Below are 18,017 nucleotides of genomic sequence, written 5' to 3'. Positions count from 1 at the left end.
GACTTCTCGTTTAACTGTATTATTTTTATGTATATATTATTATATACCATTATATTTAAAATCTTGACAAAATAAATTAAATAATAAAAACAAGATTACGAGTTAGTAACGTTGAAACTAATTATAACTACCAATGAAAAATAAAACCTATGTAACATCAGTGATGTTTATTTGTACATTTTTTTATTTTTTTTCCCCGTCTTTCGGTGTACATTCGGCAACGTTCCCTGAGTTGACTCGGCGTACTAGGTTGGTCCAATTGCGTTAACAATATCTGATACTTGCCCTGGCATTCACTATGGCGTTTTATCAACGACTCCAGTTCACCATGATTGCCGGTCGTACTGTTTAAGTCTTTTATGATCTTTTTGAGGACACCGATGAGCGTTAACAACTCATTGTGGAACTCCAAGTTGGTGGACAGCGGTCCCACACAGCCACCGGTCGTACAAACTACACACGTCTTCCGTTAAGCGATCCGTGTTGGTTTTGATAACCATTTAAGCTTCATACACAGACATGGTTTGATTTTGCAGATTTCGGTGCAATCCTAAAGTAATTCACGAATTAATGATTTATAAATGTATGCATTTATTCCTAATATATAATAATTTACGTTTAAACACATATTTTGATAATGGATCACTTGATAAAAATGTTCGTGTGCGTGCGTGCGTATGCGTGCGTTTTGATCATTGTATAAGCTGTTTAAATGTAAATTAGTTTAAAACTATACATCAATTAACGGATTAACCGAAATTATATTGGTGCACACATATTGCATAATAATAATTCAATCAACCAGTGTTTGTTAAATAATAACACCAATTGTTTGGATAATCTATATGAAATTTGTCGAGTCTAACACGTCATTCATGAATTAACTGCCAATATGTTTGACAAAATATAGTATTACGAAGCAACGTGGAAATTATGATTCATAACTAATTCAACCAACATTTTAATTTACACTTATAAAAATTTTAGTACCTTTAGGTACCTAAACAAATAAATTATATAAATATATTATTATATTATATATTTTGATGAATAATTGGTTACATTTTTATTAATATCTAATAGTTTTATTAACGTTTTCTTGGTATGTTTTGATTTCAAAAAAAATCACGGATATAACACGAATTTTAATTGCTAGCCATTCGTCTTGCTTCGCTCAGGTTATTGTAATATAATAATATATTTAAAAGCTGTAATAGATCATTACTTGTAGTTACAGCCAAAATTATATTTTAAGCATTGTGGTAGAGCTGTTGATAGAACGTTTATCAAAATATTGTAAATGCGAGTAATTATAAAAGAGCAATTTACGATCGAGGTATATCTATACTGTTTTTAAACTTTTTTTTAAAAATTCAAGTAATATTTGCAACATGTTACATCGAAAAACAATAAGGGCGTTTGATAATTTCAGTAAAAAAAGGACATGAACAACTAGTAACAACGCATAAAGGCATGCCTAACAATGACTCATCGCGGTATACCGTCCCTATTTTTTACGATTTTCTTTCTGTTCAAAAGTGTTGTCGAAAATAATTACGGATTTTACCTAACCGGTCTGAGCTAGGTATGCCACTTATATTGTGATCGAATAACATAATATGAATTGTATTCAAAACAATCACAGTTTACGATTTTACATATTGGGTGCTTATTGTAATCAGCTGCAGACTGAGCGTAGGCGAAACTGTTAACGTGACTAAAAATGTTACTAGGCTCATCCTACATAGATGTTGTGTTGTTGCGACCGGCTGACCGAGACAAGTAACACAGTTCATCTTAATTAATCGTGACACAACGTCGGCGACCTCTAAAGTAATTAAAATATCACGGTAATCCATTAGCCCGAAACACGTGTTACCTTTTATGGACTACAAAAGATCGCGTTGGTTACTTAGGAACCAACCACAATTAATTCGCCTGCTAATATTTTTGCGTGGTAGTGTGTGCGTGTTGGGGTGAAGGGGGGGGGGGGGGTAGGAGGGTTACTCTTTTGGAACTGTATGTATGAGATACGTCCCGGTTGTATAGTGTTGTGAACTCGCAGAGACGACAGTCATAATATTATCTGCGCTAATTATTAATGTTTGTAATATAATTTGTGAGTCACCAGAGAAAATAAAAAATTAATTACGTATAAAAGTTTGTGCGTAAAAGTACTAAAGAAAAATAATAAAACGTTGTTGACCTACTAATCAATTATGACGAACAATAGCGCAATACGATCATATTATATTGAATACATATAGGCTGTAACTCAAAAACTGAATGGTGTTAGGGCGAGTTGTTGTGCATGAACTACCCAAGACCGGCTACGCTTGTCTTACCTCGTCGCTTATTTTTTTTATTTTTTTTTTTTTTTTAGAATTCTATAGTGGAGCGAGGGAGATATTGATTTTACAATTATGTGTGTTTTTTTTTCGGTCAACAATTTTCGGAGCTGTAAAAACGATCAACAAGTTTCGTGTGCCTTTACATTATAATAGAGTCTATCTCTTTAGGTTGGAAATTTAACACAGATTGTACTCGGAACTGGTCGTTTTTGCGACTACCTACGCAGTTACATTTCGAAAACACTGCGGAATCCGAAAAAAACGTTGCCTAGGCCTCTTATTAGTTATTTTTTCTTAGTCTTATAATATTATATTTCACTTTTTAACACTATAATTTATTTCGTTTGCCTTACTTAATAATGCTATAACAGTAGCTTAACGTTACGCGTTTATGTAATATGACCACCTGTCATATTAATATAAGCCAGATTTGTAGATTGTTTTAATACTATAGTTTTACAATTTGAGTTATTATTTTTTGTAATAAAAGTGCTGTGGCTCTACTAAACACAAAGGTTAGCGTATTACACTCATCTCAAAATTAGGCTAAAGATACATCGACAAAATATAACAATGAGTCTGGCTAGCATGATTAATTTTATTCGATACTATTATAACGATAACTGTTTTATTATAAAATAGCCAACAGAAATCGCCACACGAGTGATATATACTATAACAAGAAGTAGTGTTGTTTACGAGGCTTGTGTTACAGGGCTTTGTGCTCTACAACGTAGGTTGAAGTAATATTGTCACTTCTGCGTGGTATAAGGGACATTCTGGAATAATATTTTGAGTGGGCCACAAAAGCTATTTTATATTGATATCGTCTCTGCGGGCCTGTTCGTGTTAAAACGACAGCTAAACTATTGAACATTCTAACAACGACAACAATGTTTGGGGGTTTGTAACAATTAGAAATAGAACTTTGATTCCAAAAACCATAAAAACGTGCAATTAATAAAATCATATTATATGTAAGATCAAGGGCGTGAATTAAACAATATAATATACAAAAATGTACCTATTAGAATGAAAGTCATCCAATAGAAAACGATCTAAGTACTAAGTTTCTGTAATAATAAAAAATAATTTATAGAATTATCAATGCTTAGTGCTTTCAAACTACGCATTAACATTATTTTATAAAAATTTAGATAAATACCTAACGTAGACTTTCATAGGGTTAATTAATAATTTGTATAGTAAAGACAACATAGTTACAATATAAAAGAAAACAGTGACCCTTAACACGAGGCTGCTTAACAGTGCACATTAAATATAATCGTTAATTAAATTTAATATCTACTAATCCCATATGTGTAATCATAATATTGTGTTTGCCACTAAAAAGTGAATGGTTTCAAAATTCCATACACACTATATTGTATTATGCATATATTATAATGTTTAGGTACGTTTGTCGTTTATTGATTTTGGAAAAGGTTGTTTTTTAATAATATAAATTTAAAAACTTTAGATACCTAGCCGTATATATAGTTTGTTATGTATTTGTATTATAAGTGTTGGGACTCAGCCATTCTTCATTATTTTCAAGTGTTATACAAAAGGATATTTTAAGGAAATTAAATGTCCATTATTAAAATCTTCAAAATAATATTTATTGACTTTAATATAAACTTTTGACACCTAAAACTGTTTGAAAACAAAATAATACTTTATTTTAATGTTTAACATAAAAAATAATAAACAAATTAATTTTCTTAAAAGTGAGGCTTAAATTATAGCTTTTATTTGACGAATGACTTGCTTTGCCACTTGAAAATATCAACTTAGCGTCAGGTGTGAAAAATTATATAATTTTCAGCGTTTTCAAAAATAGCTCGTTTATATTATTATATTACGTTCAAAACGTGCGTGACGTTTTTGCAAGTTAGAGTAGTAAGATTTCAATGTACTTTCTTTTATACTAGGTAAACATAATTTTGATACGTTGGACCTAATTTAAATAAAGAGAAAATTTTGATCTCGAATAAATATATATATTTCACTTAGGTACTTCAACATAATATAACTTTGTTTTAATATATTATTTTATAAAACAATAATATATTATATTGTTACTCTTTAAAAACGGTGGCTTTTGATTTCTAAAAAAATTTATAATTTCAAAGATATGTTATGAGAGCAAACATCTGTAACTTGTGTATACAAATATTTTATTGAAAGTATAATTTAAAATCACATTACTTTGTACACACGTAAATTATTGTATCCATACAACATCTATATCGTGTGTGATATATATCAGTTAGCATGAAAGGGAATTTCCAAATATGAAAATCGGACTATACAGATGAGTAGATGACACTATAATGCTTTTATTGTTTTCCGCATTTAGGTATTTTATTTCACAATTAACCACCAATATTATAAGTATTGTTATATTTTCCTACACATATTATATTTTACAAATCATACGCTAACGGATATAATACTGTCTGTAGACTGATTTGAATTTCGGTCCTTATTAATAACAATAATTTTATTATTGCTGATCATAAAACGCACCACAAATAAGAAAGTTTAATTTGAACTATGGCGTGGAGTCAATAATTATTATAAAATAAAACGTATAGGTAATATTGTTTTATGTAGCTACAATACGACATTTTTGTGTCCGTTTTACTATGATAGTGGTGATAATATTATTAATTAATTCCTCCCTCAAAACCATGTTGTGTGTTTAACCTACACTAAAGTGAAAACCATAATAATTTGCATATTATCACGATGAAATTCTACTACTTGAAAATTATTCATGGATTCAGTTATAATTTAGTTAATTTTAAAGCATGTTAAATTACAATAATTTGGTTTACCTTATGTTTCACCTCGTATAGAGGTTAGGTTAGGTGGTTTCACTGTATAGAGCTAAATAAATACGCAGCATGTAGGTATACCTCAAGATTAGGTAGTTACATTAATAGAAATTAACAATTTTATTTCTAAAACAAATATTTCCTTAGGTCTTGGTTAAAAAGGTATCACTGCGATTTTGAATGAAACTTTTTCGGGTGGCGCTGCTGAGTGCCTTCCCAATTCATTCTACTACTAATACCGCGGTCATGCAATGAATTAATCATGCAATGAAAATTGCTTATTGTATTATTATATTATTGTATTTATAGATTGTAATTATTGTTTATTTTTAATAATATAAAAAACAATAAACAATAAACCTTATAATAAATATTACAATATACAATCAACTTTTTGTTTTTTATTGTATACATCACTCTGAACAATTTTATCAATAATTAATTATCGCCGTTGAAAAGTAATCATATTTTAATTTAAACTTACATTCAAGTTTAATTGCAATCAGTTATAAACTTTTATCGATTAAAATTTAAAAAACGTTTTAATAGGCCTCGTTGAACTAAATGATGGATGAGTAAATAATAATAACCTTCTCAAGTCAAAATGTTTGAAATCCACATAGGTATATTATAATGGGTGTTAACTTGAACGATCTATATAATTCACTATTTTTATCATCAACTAACTTACTATTCCCGTCTATTTTACTATGAATTTACCACAAAAGATATTACAATAATAAAAATAAGTGAAAATCACGACAAATATAAATTGTACTACTGTTTCAATGGTTAAGTGCCATATTCTGAAAAACAAAAATATTCAAACCGTTTCTTTACACACTTTACATACAATTGCTAATCTATCGATTGGTTCGTATGAAACTTTTAGAGTATTCCCTCTGTACCAATAAAAAGGGTGTAAATGTATATAAAAAAACACACACACCGTAAAACCGTTGTAGGTATCAAATACAAACTAAAATGTTATGTTTATTCACATAACGCGTATGGCGTATTCATATATGAAAATAATGAATCCAAAGTTGTATGGCGGGAGGAAATGAGCTTAAATATAAATGATATTTAAATTTTAAATATATTTCATTTTCGCAAAAATCTAATACAAAGCACATAACTGACGCAATTTTAGCCGGTTTACGTAATAATACTTAGTAACACAACCTTGTAAATAGGTGTAATACAATAAATCTTTATATATTTAAATAATAAAGAAAAAAAAGGTGGGTAAGTGGATGTCGCTCTAATGTACAGTAGGTTACAAGTGGGTCACAGTAATGGATGGTGTTAAATTTGAATTCAATGATATAATATCATTGTATAAGAAAAACGATTCTGAGCGAAAACGGTCAGTCAGCCTATGATATTACCAAGTATATTTGATGATATTATTGTGAATAAAGTAATTTATATATAACCTATATTTACGTGGAGCCTAAGAGCCTTGTTTTTAATTTTCAATCCTTAGCTATAAAAGTTGAACATTTTATAAATTTTTAACTACAAGATAATTATTAAATTGTAAATTTGAACTTTAAATGCTTATAAAAAAAAATTGTGTCTATGTATTTTTAATATTTTTTAACTGTTATTAGAACGATGTATCAGGAGCCTTATATTAAATGTTCACGCTTTTTTACCCGACAAATACAATTTAATTGATATTTATAGAAAAAAAAAACTAAACAAATTGAAAACTGACAAAGTCCGTAAACAGCTCAAAATAAGTCAAAATATTTGGAAAATGTTATGGTGTATAGAAAATGCTAATATTAACATTCAGTCAAAATTACATGTACCTACGGTCATTTATTTTAGAGTTGCATCAAGAACCAAAATCGATTTTCTCAAAAACAAATTTTGCGTATAAATTCGCGTTTTTCTTTTGTTTTTCACGTCGCTTTTGAAAACTACTGGAAAATTTTTACTTTTGACCCCCCAAAGTACCAACTAGATTCACTTTCCTATCAGAAAAGTTACTGTTGAAGAAAATCCAAGCACTTTTACTGTCCTAAGAGGTGATGACAGACACAAAAAAAAAAAAAAACACACACATCATTGTAAAATCAATACATTCATCGCTTTGCTCAAAATCTAAAAGTACGTGAATTCTATTACCTATTCTTTGATTGTCCTATTCATGTATTAAAACATAAAGTGTTAAATAGGTACTTTAGCTGCAACAGTAGAACAACCATAATTTTCCAAAAAAAATATCAAAATATTAGCCATGCATTTTCATTGTTATCGATTAAGAATATAATGTACCTAAATGAAATAAAATGCAGAATTCCTCATAACTAGGTACAGGAATCGCCAAACACGTATTCTGTTTAGTTGAGGTCCATTAATCATCATAATACCGGATGATCCATTTAACACGAGATACTCAATTATTTCAAAACAATTATTACTAACATATTATAATTAAAAATATTTTCTTTTACATAATTTCAAGTCGTTAAAACAATCATTTTTACGATTTTTTAATTTATCAATTTTTTTTAATGATAACATGTTTTTTTTAAGGAAAATATTTAGATTAAATATTAGAGCGAAATATTTTTTTTGGACTACCTCGTGATATCAAATTCGGTAAAAAATTGAAAAAGTGATTTATGGATCACCCCGCGTATATATATTATAATATTACTAAATTGAAAGTAATATTATTATAATATTGAATAATATTTTATATACGATCAAATTATTTTGTTTATTTACCGGTTTCTTGGCAATGGAAACTTTGCGGTTTTTACCACCGGTATTTTCGTTTGGCTGCTGCGAAGATCGAATCCACTGTTTTGTATTTTCTACCGCTTTTGGCGAACTGGTAATTTTTTCCGGCATTTCATCATTTTCATTTTCGGGCGTTTCCCACCAACGGTCCAATGACGGTCGGCGGCCGTCCCATGGATTTCGATTTTTGTCGTTCATATATTAATATGATATTATCATAAAATAGGTATTGATATGTTGCTAAATGTGTGTTACAGTAGTACCTTTGAAGTCGGAATAATGTGCCGCAGGACTATCAATCTATAATCATGACTGTTTCATAATGTGTGTACATTTTTATAAAATGATATAATTCAACATGGTCGTTGATAATCATCGCATGTATAATAATAATAATAATACAAATAATAAACGATGATAACAATATTATATAATGACGACGAAATAAATAATGCGATCTTTATGATATTCTATACCCTAACAACCGATATTTGAACCAGAACTTTAAGTAATCGATAAACGCGCATTGTGTAAACATATTATATTAATTACTTTTTTTTTTTTTTTTTATTGGTCTTGAAATCTATAAAATTTCTGCTTCGACATCTTGGTCATTAGCATGATATATTAATTACTATATACATAATAATATTATAATATAATACTACCGAAGAAAACTCGATAGTAGAAACAATCATCGCCGGTAAACGACTTTGCAGCCTGTATACATATTTATTATTAACATTCAATTTATTAGCCGTGTAATATTGTGTCTGACATACATAATTCAATTTTTAATATTACCTCACTTATTTTTATAATATCTTGGATTAATATTTCGAGGCGGAGTTTTTGATTTTTGCTATACAACAATTTTTTTTTTTAGTTTCTTATATCATCACTTTGTACAGAACGAGTGCTTTAAACGTTTCATACATACCGCTTCTATATAGATTGGAAATCGAACACGGATTGTACTTAACTGCAAACGACATTTTTTTCCGTTTCTCAGTAGCTTAAACCGATGGGGGAAAAAAAAAATGAAAAATGTATGCAAGGCGCTTGTTCTTCCGAACAGCTTAATAGTATTTGGGCGACTAGAGTTTTGTTCAGAATCGTTTTACAAACGGAATGATTAATCATTACTTTCAAATTTAAAATAATAATACTTCGTACACAATACTGGCGCGGCTTCCAAGTCTTTGTGTCCCCCGACGTCATTTTTGCGATTGTTAATCTCGTGTTGTGTATATAAATAATGACGCATAATAGCTTTTCGTGATTATATTTTGTTTTATTGCGAACACAATAATATGGCAATGATATTGTTATGCCGTTAAGAAAATGACCGAGTTGTGGATCAATGTGAATAAACGTAAATTGATAAGTAGGTACCTACCTTAATATGGCGCAACAATAATATGACAATGCAGTACGGATCCCTTTTTAACTTGCACCGTGAGAATATTCGATTATAACAGCTAACATAATTTTACGTCATAACTTTAGATACCTATACTTATACTATTCTGCGTATATTTTAGCGTTTTTAATACTTTTTTGGAATAAGTGCGATGGGTTTTTATTCTTCAGGAACATAAATGTTAACGTATATTTTGGTTTTAAGTAAATATATACATTTTATTTTCAGCGGTCTGTAGTCTGTACCATTATATTATCTGCTGTTTTTTCGTTTTTTTATTTTTATTCGAGCCCTTAAGCCCAACACATTTGATTCAATTGAATATCATTTGTAAACGTTCACTCCAATCAAAATCAGCCCCGTTTAGCTTATTTACAATTTTCTACTAACCTCACTTTTATCGTTTGAAAGAGAAATCTGTTTTCACCGGAATCGCAATGTGGGGGTTTTTCGAAAACTAGAAAACTTTTCTCATTTGATACCATTGTAAGTTTCAAATACCCCAAAGTGTAGTTGCGTACACGTTTAAGACTTATGTGATATCGCGTCTATTTATTATGGTCTATTACAAATGTGAACTGCAGCAGGTGTATTTGATTATTCAGTTTTCTACTTAATTTGTAAATAATGCGAATAGAAGAGTTTAATTTATTATATAAATATGACGTATTTAGCAAAATATACAACTTATCATTGTTTTTAGATTCTGCTCAAAGCCCATGGCTAATGGATTTTTCATTAGTAATGATTTTTTTCTTTCTATTTACGCTTTTTTGGGCAATAAGAAGGTCTAAGCTTCAAAAATGTCTTGTAGTGAAATTAATAATATAGTCTATAGTTGTTAGTTTTTATTTTAACAACTAAAGGAATTATTATAAATCGTTATGTATCAGTGTATCACCCTGTACTATTACTCGAACGTCTCCTGGGAACTAATATTTATGAACGTCAGTTAAACATATGTATAGGACCCTCGGGACCTAATTAACCTCGAAGACAATGAATTATTGCAGCTAAAGAGAGAAATTCAGACATGATCGGGTGAGAGGGAGGTATGAAACTTGTGTTTACACCAATCGTACACAAATCGGTCCATACTCGATCATTAGTATTGATTCCACGTGACATTCACATTCACATTCACAATAATTTTTAAATAATATGTAGTATTATATTATTCACCGCATATTGTATATTATTTTAGTTGTGTCATTGATTTGAGCCATTGAATACTGTTAGCGAAGAAGACACTCGTATATAATATTATAACCATTGCTCTTGCCATTTCGCATCGGAATATTAATAATTAAAAAAAAAAAGAAAGAAGAATAGCGGAGAATATCCGATGAAAGATACAAGTACAATATGCTAGTATAAAATAAAATAATATGATACCAGAGACCAATCGTAGTTTATTATTGTAATTACAGTATTATATTTAGTAGTATTTACGTAGCATTATATTACAACGTATTACAATATTTTGATTGCAACAATAGTTTGATACAGCTCCTCAATACGGGTTCAGATGATGTGAACGTCGAAAGATGTTTTTTTAGAATTTTCTCTCTGCGCTCCGGAAAAGCGTTAACAACCAAACAGAAAAAAGGGGAAAACTCACATTAAAACCATAATAACTCAGTGTCTTGAATGGACTGTATTTAAAGCCTTCTATAACCCAAAGACCGAAGTCATATAATATAGTTCTGACCATTGTAACGAAACTCACGTAGATCGGCCCTGACACGAAAATCTGTACCATTCTTTCTTACACGCGGTCATGCACAAAACAATTTAAGTTTCATTTTCCGAGTTCATTACCGCCCATTCAATATGGACGAATATTTTTCGTATTATATAATATAGAATTGTCATGAATCACGTATTTGCTATTTCGACAAAAGTATTTTTTTTTTAAATTTGGTTTTATTAAAACTTCAAGTGAACTTTTTTTTTATCGATAAATAGAAAGCTAATAACTACAATGATTCCAATCCAAACACACCAAGCAACGTTGAAGAAGTATTCGGAGACGAGCAATTCACCAATATTATACTCAAATTTTTTTTCCCGAACCAAACTGTGTTAAATGAATTGTAAATAACCTTTATTTTATTGTATTTCAATATTATTCTTCTTACTGTATGTTATTAAATAAACTAAAAAAATACGTATAATGCAACCGCTGCTTAAATATACTAAAAAATTATTTTTTTTTAAGCTTACCTCAAACATAAAAATATACATTGGTTAGATTCTAATAATGTGTATGTGTATAATTTTTATTTATATTTATAATAAGTAATAATAATAACAATAATAAATGTTATTTGCTGAACAAAATACAAGTAATTGATTTAAAAACAAATATTTCATAATATGCAACTATGCAACACACCCTGTAAACATAGTTTGTGTTGAGATAGTAGAGTTCTATTTTATAATAACTTCTTGTCAGGCTAATATACTATAAGAATGATACAATTATATAAAATAATATGTAGGTACCTGGTACCTACTAAGAAGCTGTTAACCAAAAATAAAATAAAAACTAAACAAACTTTCAAGCAGTTTCATTTATATTATGCCATACAATAATGAAAACACTACGATACAGGGGGACGGAGTGGCCGAGCGGAATAAGGCGTCGGCTGCGATGCAGTCGACGGTGGTTCGGTACCTTGGCTGCGGGAGGCATTTTTCTTCGGGCAGTCACGGTGTCCGGAGAACAAGTGCCGCCATTCCCCACCCGGGGCATGGCAGAAACCTACGGGTCCCATTAGAAATTCTGCCAAACACAACATACACGTGTAAAAACCGTACCGTTACAAGCCCCACTACCTACAATTATAAAAACCCCACAATCAGCTAATGGCCATAGTCGCCGGGCTTAAATATCAATTAAATAAAAAAAAAAAACTACGATACAATATAAAATGCCCATCTATTGAGAAGCTCCAGAAATACAAAATACAAAATTAAATATCACAAATTATCAAAACCAAAACTATACAAACATTAAAAAGAATTAATGTTGTTGAAATTATATAAATTAATACGAGTTACATTGTTTACAAGGATTAGAGCCTTAAGCCTACAGTTATTGTACATTGTGATCCAAAAGTTGTGGAACTGCGAAAAACCAGTGTTATCATTGCTCTCATTTTATAGTTATATCGAGTGTTATAGCCTATAATATTATATACCCTTATAAATTATTGGTACCTAATGAGTAATAATAATAATAACTAATAATCTTTTACATTGGTCAGTATATCCATATATTTGTATAATAATTACAAAAAAAAAGTTGATTTTAGATTCTGAGCGTACCGATGTACTAATGTATTGTATTTAGTATAAACAATGATATTATGTGTGTGTTTTTTTTTCTGTCTGTCATCGACATTTTGGGTAGTAAAAATGCTTTAACTTTCGAGATCAGCAACTTTTCTGATAGAATAGTGAATCTTATTGGTACTTTTGAGTAGTCAAAATTGAAAATTCCATGTAGTGTTCGAAAGCATCATTTTGTTTGAAAAACAAAAAAAGTGAAAAAAGAGATAATTTTTACGCAAAACCAATTTTTTAAAAATCGATTCAGTGTAACTCAATAACTTATAACCGAAAGCCCTTGAAATTATCACCATATATTTATATTAGCATTTTCCACGAACGGTAACATTTTTGAAATATTTTGACTCTTTTTGAGTTAGTTATAGTCTTGAGAATTTTTTCGTATTTTGTATATTGTTTTAAATTATTCTCGATAAATGAAAATGACATTATCCTTTTTTATTTTTAACAACTCAAAACTATATGGGTATTATTTATACAGTAAATAAAAGTGTACTTTCTGATTTTCATCTTCTGAAAAATTTAACCTAATATGCAGTATATTCATTAAAATCCATAAAAATGTATCAAGAAATTTTTTTTGTGTGTTCAATAGTTTCCTCATGAAAAATACAATAACATACCATCTCCTTAATTTTAAAAAAGTTATCATTTTTACTCTATGGACTAATTTAGTGTTGAGAACGGTTTTATTGTTTCCTGAACGTATTTTGGAGTTACTGATTTGTGGATTATGACGTCATTTTACTGCCGGCTTCACAAAGGTATATCGTATATTATAACAAAAGAATAAGTACGTAACAATAATTATGGTAGGTACACTGTGAATTCAGCGTATTTGTTGACGCCACACCGGTCCTAATTTAAAACACTTGTGGTTAGTGACAACGACTTGCGTTTTCGAAGTGATGGTGACGGGAGAAGGTTACCACGGTATATAGATACAACAAATCAATTACAATTCGTGGTATATTACAATAGGTATACAAAACATGGTTGATACAAAATTTTACCACGTACAAAACAATTATTATATAATATTATTATAACGGCACGGGGATCAGTCACTCTGACTGTTTCTCGCTGGAAAAGCCGACGGCATACCTCACAGTGGCAAAATGAGGCGGCACACATGACTGAGATGAACTGGCTATTCGCTGCAACGGCTTGACAAAACGCGAGTAGGTATCATAGATACCTATTAACAGATTAATCTGTTAATAGGTCCATTGTAGGTACCTACGCAAATGTAACGGGGATAGTACGGACGTCTGGAAAAAACAAAACGGCGCCGGACAAAACACGCGGCGACAAGCCGACGGCGGTATAGGGTACACGCAATTTACGCGAGCGGCAAACGGCGCACGCCGACTGTCACGGCTGACATAACAATATTATTAAACGTTTAAAAAACATGACGCGTCGTCTGTGACACTACATATCGTCATCAGAACTACGATTTAAAAAAACATGACCTTAAACGGATACAACATATATATAATATTAATATGGAACGACGACTTAACAAAACGGAACGCGACGAGGGACGGATAAATTTATTTATATTTATTCAATTTACTATTGAACATAACCATAATTTATGAATCTAATTTCAAATTATAAAATATTATTTATTAAACATACTAATTTCTAATGAATGTATATTTTGCTACTTATAATTACTTATTGTTATACCGGTCCTCCGCCCAGAACCGTTTTTTATCGAAGCAATCATTGCATTCAAATCAAATCACTATCCTGTCCAAGGATCAAAGAGACGATGGACAAACTTCACACACATATAGTTCACGCACAGCTGACATACTTCACTCCGCTGCACTTACCCGCTTTTTTTTAAGTATACAATACGTGAATATTTTTGTTATTATAACAATATGTGGTGAATAATATATATAGTAATATATATTATAATATAGACATGATCAGGCATCATGAATAGAAGTACTCCGGTGGTGAAACTTTGTCTTTAATTTTTTTCAAACATTTTCAATTAAAATTTTGGAAATTGGTTGCAACCTTTTCCGTATAGAGGTTCGTGTCTATGGTTTAATAAACCATTTACATTCCACCAGAATGTGGCAAGAACTATGAAGTAAATGATCTATTTGACATAATTGGACTGTCGATGACAGTAATGAGAATTTGATAACTGATAACAATGAATTTATGAGGGCTACTTTGGATTGAAGGAGGAGCTGATATTTGAGTAGAGGTGAAATGGGCCATGCTCATCAATGAAGAGTATTCGGTATTAAGTGTTTGTGGCTGGGAGTTAACAGTATTATTATTATTTACATTATTTATTATATTAGCCTAGGCCTTTTTATTATTTTGTTGAGATTACCTATTGCGATGGCTTATTGTACCTATGGATTGTATATAGTTTACAAAATGTATACTTATTGTATTACTATACATATAGTAATTTATACTATTTATTTACGTATTTGTTCAATTTGTCTAAAGTTAGGTTACGTTTTAAATTGTTTTTTTTTTATGTTTCAGACAGCCTGAAGTCAGTTTTGTCCATTTCTACGGAAGAATTAAAGACGTCTCTAAAGTCACTCTGTATGCAGTAGCTATGTAATGTATTTTGATTGCGAGCATTTGTCGTATTTTTCTTGGATCGTATTAGTTTGTTTTTGTTGACTCCGTTGAATTCAAACCTAGATAGTATCTATTTTAAATCGTGGTTGAACTGAACCATTTCGTTATTGTAGGACGGATAAAATGTCGATAGTCATCCTTTGCGGGCATGCCGAGTTGCTCGATATATTTTATTATAACTGATGATCAAACTAAAATGTCTAGAGATTTTTACTTGTTACGTTACGTTGCGTTCGTTTTTTTTTTAACAGACCACGCAACCAATCAATTTAAATATGTTTAAATTACGCATTCGGCTGTGTGAAAAACTTTAAACTTTAATTGTAGGAAAATAAGAAATAAACATTTAACACATCAACGCGACGCACAGATGAACATGATGTAACGCTATTTCGATTTGCGACTTTTTATAAAATTACAATTTTTAAGTGTTCAAAAATTCCAGTACGTATTTTACCCAAAGAACTATCACAGACATTTATAAGCTAAATAAATTACCTAATAAAAAGGATCACATAACCGTTGAGGGTACGAGTGTACGACCAATTGCTTTTCTCTACTACACCGGTTAGTGTTTTCTAAACGCATTATTGTAAGACCAATATACATTCCTTACGCCTCTCTTCAAAAACTAAAATGTCTTACACAATATAGTTAAGGATATGGTTATAATAGTCTCATTGTTAGTCTCGAACCACAGTTTTTTAGACCTTATAACTATGAACGATCGTACCTATACCTACAACAAATTAAAGTGTAATATTATTAAGTTATTCGATTGAGCACAAATTATGTTAGATGTCTGTCTCGTGAATATTTATACGACATGAGTAAATAAGTTTGCATTTCTGTTCAAACACCAATTAAATATTGATCTATTATAAAGGTTAAATAATTTATTATTTATAATTTAATGGTATATTATATATAGAGTTAAATGCTTGAAGCGGTGCACTTTAAATCTATAGCTTTAGAAAATGTCGCCTTCCCCTTATAATTCTCGTGAAATCTGTCTAAGCTAATTCTATACACTTAATTATATTAAGTATTAGCTTAATTAAAATACGTCTACACGTCATAATAAACCATTGTCACACAGGTGGTTTCATACAGTTTTAAAATTGTCACTTGTCATTTATAATTTTTATCTCTGTATTGATTATTCAATATTATAATTATTATTAATACAGAGCCATTTTTAACTGATATTTTTTATACGGTACTTAAACTTGTTGGTTTTTTTCAAAAAAAAATATTTCAAAACAATTTGTTTGTTGTGTTATTTTTTTTTTTAACCGTGGTTAAAATCGTAGTCTGTACCGATAAGTTTTATAAATGATGGTAATAAATAAAAATTAAAAACGATTTCATCGTTTTTTCCTACTTACAAAAAGTATATTAATATTATGTCGGAAAACTGTTTTTTTAATTAAATTAAATACCTATAGGTATTAAAATCAATAATCATTAATTTTAATATTTTTAACCACCCACTAAATATATGAAATAACTCTGAAAAAAATCCATACGTAGTAAACATCCTTATTTTTTTTATCGTATAGTTGTTTAAGCTGAACTTTTATTAGTTGTTATGTAATAATTAATAAATTATTACTGTAGGCCATTATTATGCTAATTTAAAAATTTTGTTGGCCCTTCTTGCGCTGGTTATCAGTAAATATCTTTACCAATCGATCAACTAAACAAAACCACTTAGATTATACACAAAAATGGATAAATGGTCGAAATTTGTAAATTAATTATTTGAAAATAATCACGTAAAGAAATTACACGGGTTTATTATATTATTAATTATTATAATATGATACTCTAATATTAGGTACCTACAGTTAAATAGAACAATATACACGAATAGAAAAATTAATTTACTGATAATTCTTATAACAGTTTAACACAATATAAATAATGTTTATTTCACCCAAACATTGGTACCAACAAAATATAATTGTTTGGCTTATGAAAACACGGCTTATATATTATAATTTATAACAATTATAACTATCCACGTGAGCAATAATAATGTATCCACTCGTTGGGACAAACCGCTGCAAAACAACTGCGGTGAAGACTTAGTGTAGATCAACATCAAAGCAATTAAATCAAATGTTTGAAAATTAACTTTCATAGAGATAACCGTAATCATCGAAATTAGTTTTAAAAATCATTGGGGAATTACAGAAAATTGTTAAATGTGAAAAAAAATGTGTTTCATATTATATTAGGTACTTCCGTACTAAAATCTGGTAAAATTACCGGTTTCAATTAAGTTTTTATATGACATTAAAAATGTCCGTTTCTTATTACAAGACCTGCAATGGAATTTCACAAAAGAATATATTAATTCTTAGTAAACGAATAAGTTTTTCCAATTAACAAGTTTTTATGTTGAATGCTGTGACTATGTAATATTTTAGATAGGTATAAACCGCTATAAATTAAAATCCTACGCGGTAAAAAACAAAATGCACGTTTTTCCCGATGAAAATAATAGTTATAAAATGCCTATGACTTATGAACATTCTCTTTTTTCTAATAACAATCGATAAATATATATAACTCAATTATTTAGACACTAGATTGTAATATTATATGTACACTTAAATAACAAATTATTTTTGTAAGCTAATATAGATA

At 29.6% G+C, this 18,017-nt stretch overlaps 1 protein-coding gene and 1 pseudogene across 5 annotated transcripts in view; one reads left to right on the top strand and one right to left on the bottom strand.

The window, feature by feature from the left end:
• Nucleotides 1–18,017, top strand: part of LOC132946434 (uncharacterized) — a 120,964-nt gene that overhangs the window by 55,565 nt on the left and 47,382 nt on the right. For 2 of the 5 annotated variants that reach the window (XM_061016433.1, XM_061016434.1), the window contains exon 2: nucleotides 15,261–15,338. The exons of 1 other annotated variant lie outside the window; for it this stretch is intronic. The gene's annotated coding sequence lies outside the window, so the exon portion shown is untranslated. Of the gene's footprint in view, nucleotides 1–15,260; nucleotides 15,344–18,017 lie in introns of all 5 variants that reach the window. 2 more of the 5 variants (XM_061016435.1, XM_061016436.1) reach the window with 2 other exon arrangements.
• Nucleotides 184–8,246, bottom strand: LOC132946435 (uncharacterized; annotated as a pseudogene).

This window comes from Metopolophium dirhodum, chromosome 6 (assembly GCF_019925205.1).
Source record: "Metopolophium dirhodum isolate CAU chromosome 6, ASM1992520v1, whole genome shotgun sequence".
NCBI lineage: Eukaryota > Metazoa > Arthropoda > Insecta > Hemiptera > Aphididae > Metopolophium > Metopolophium dirhodum.
Note: the sequence above shows the minus strand (reverse complement) of the source record. Positions and strands in the feature narration are given on the sequence as shown.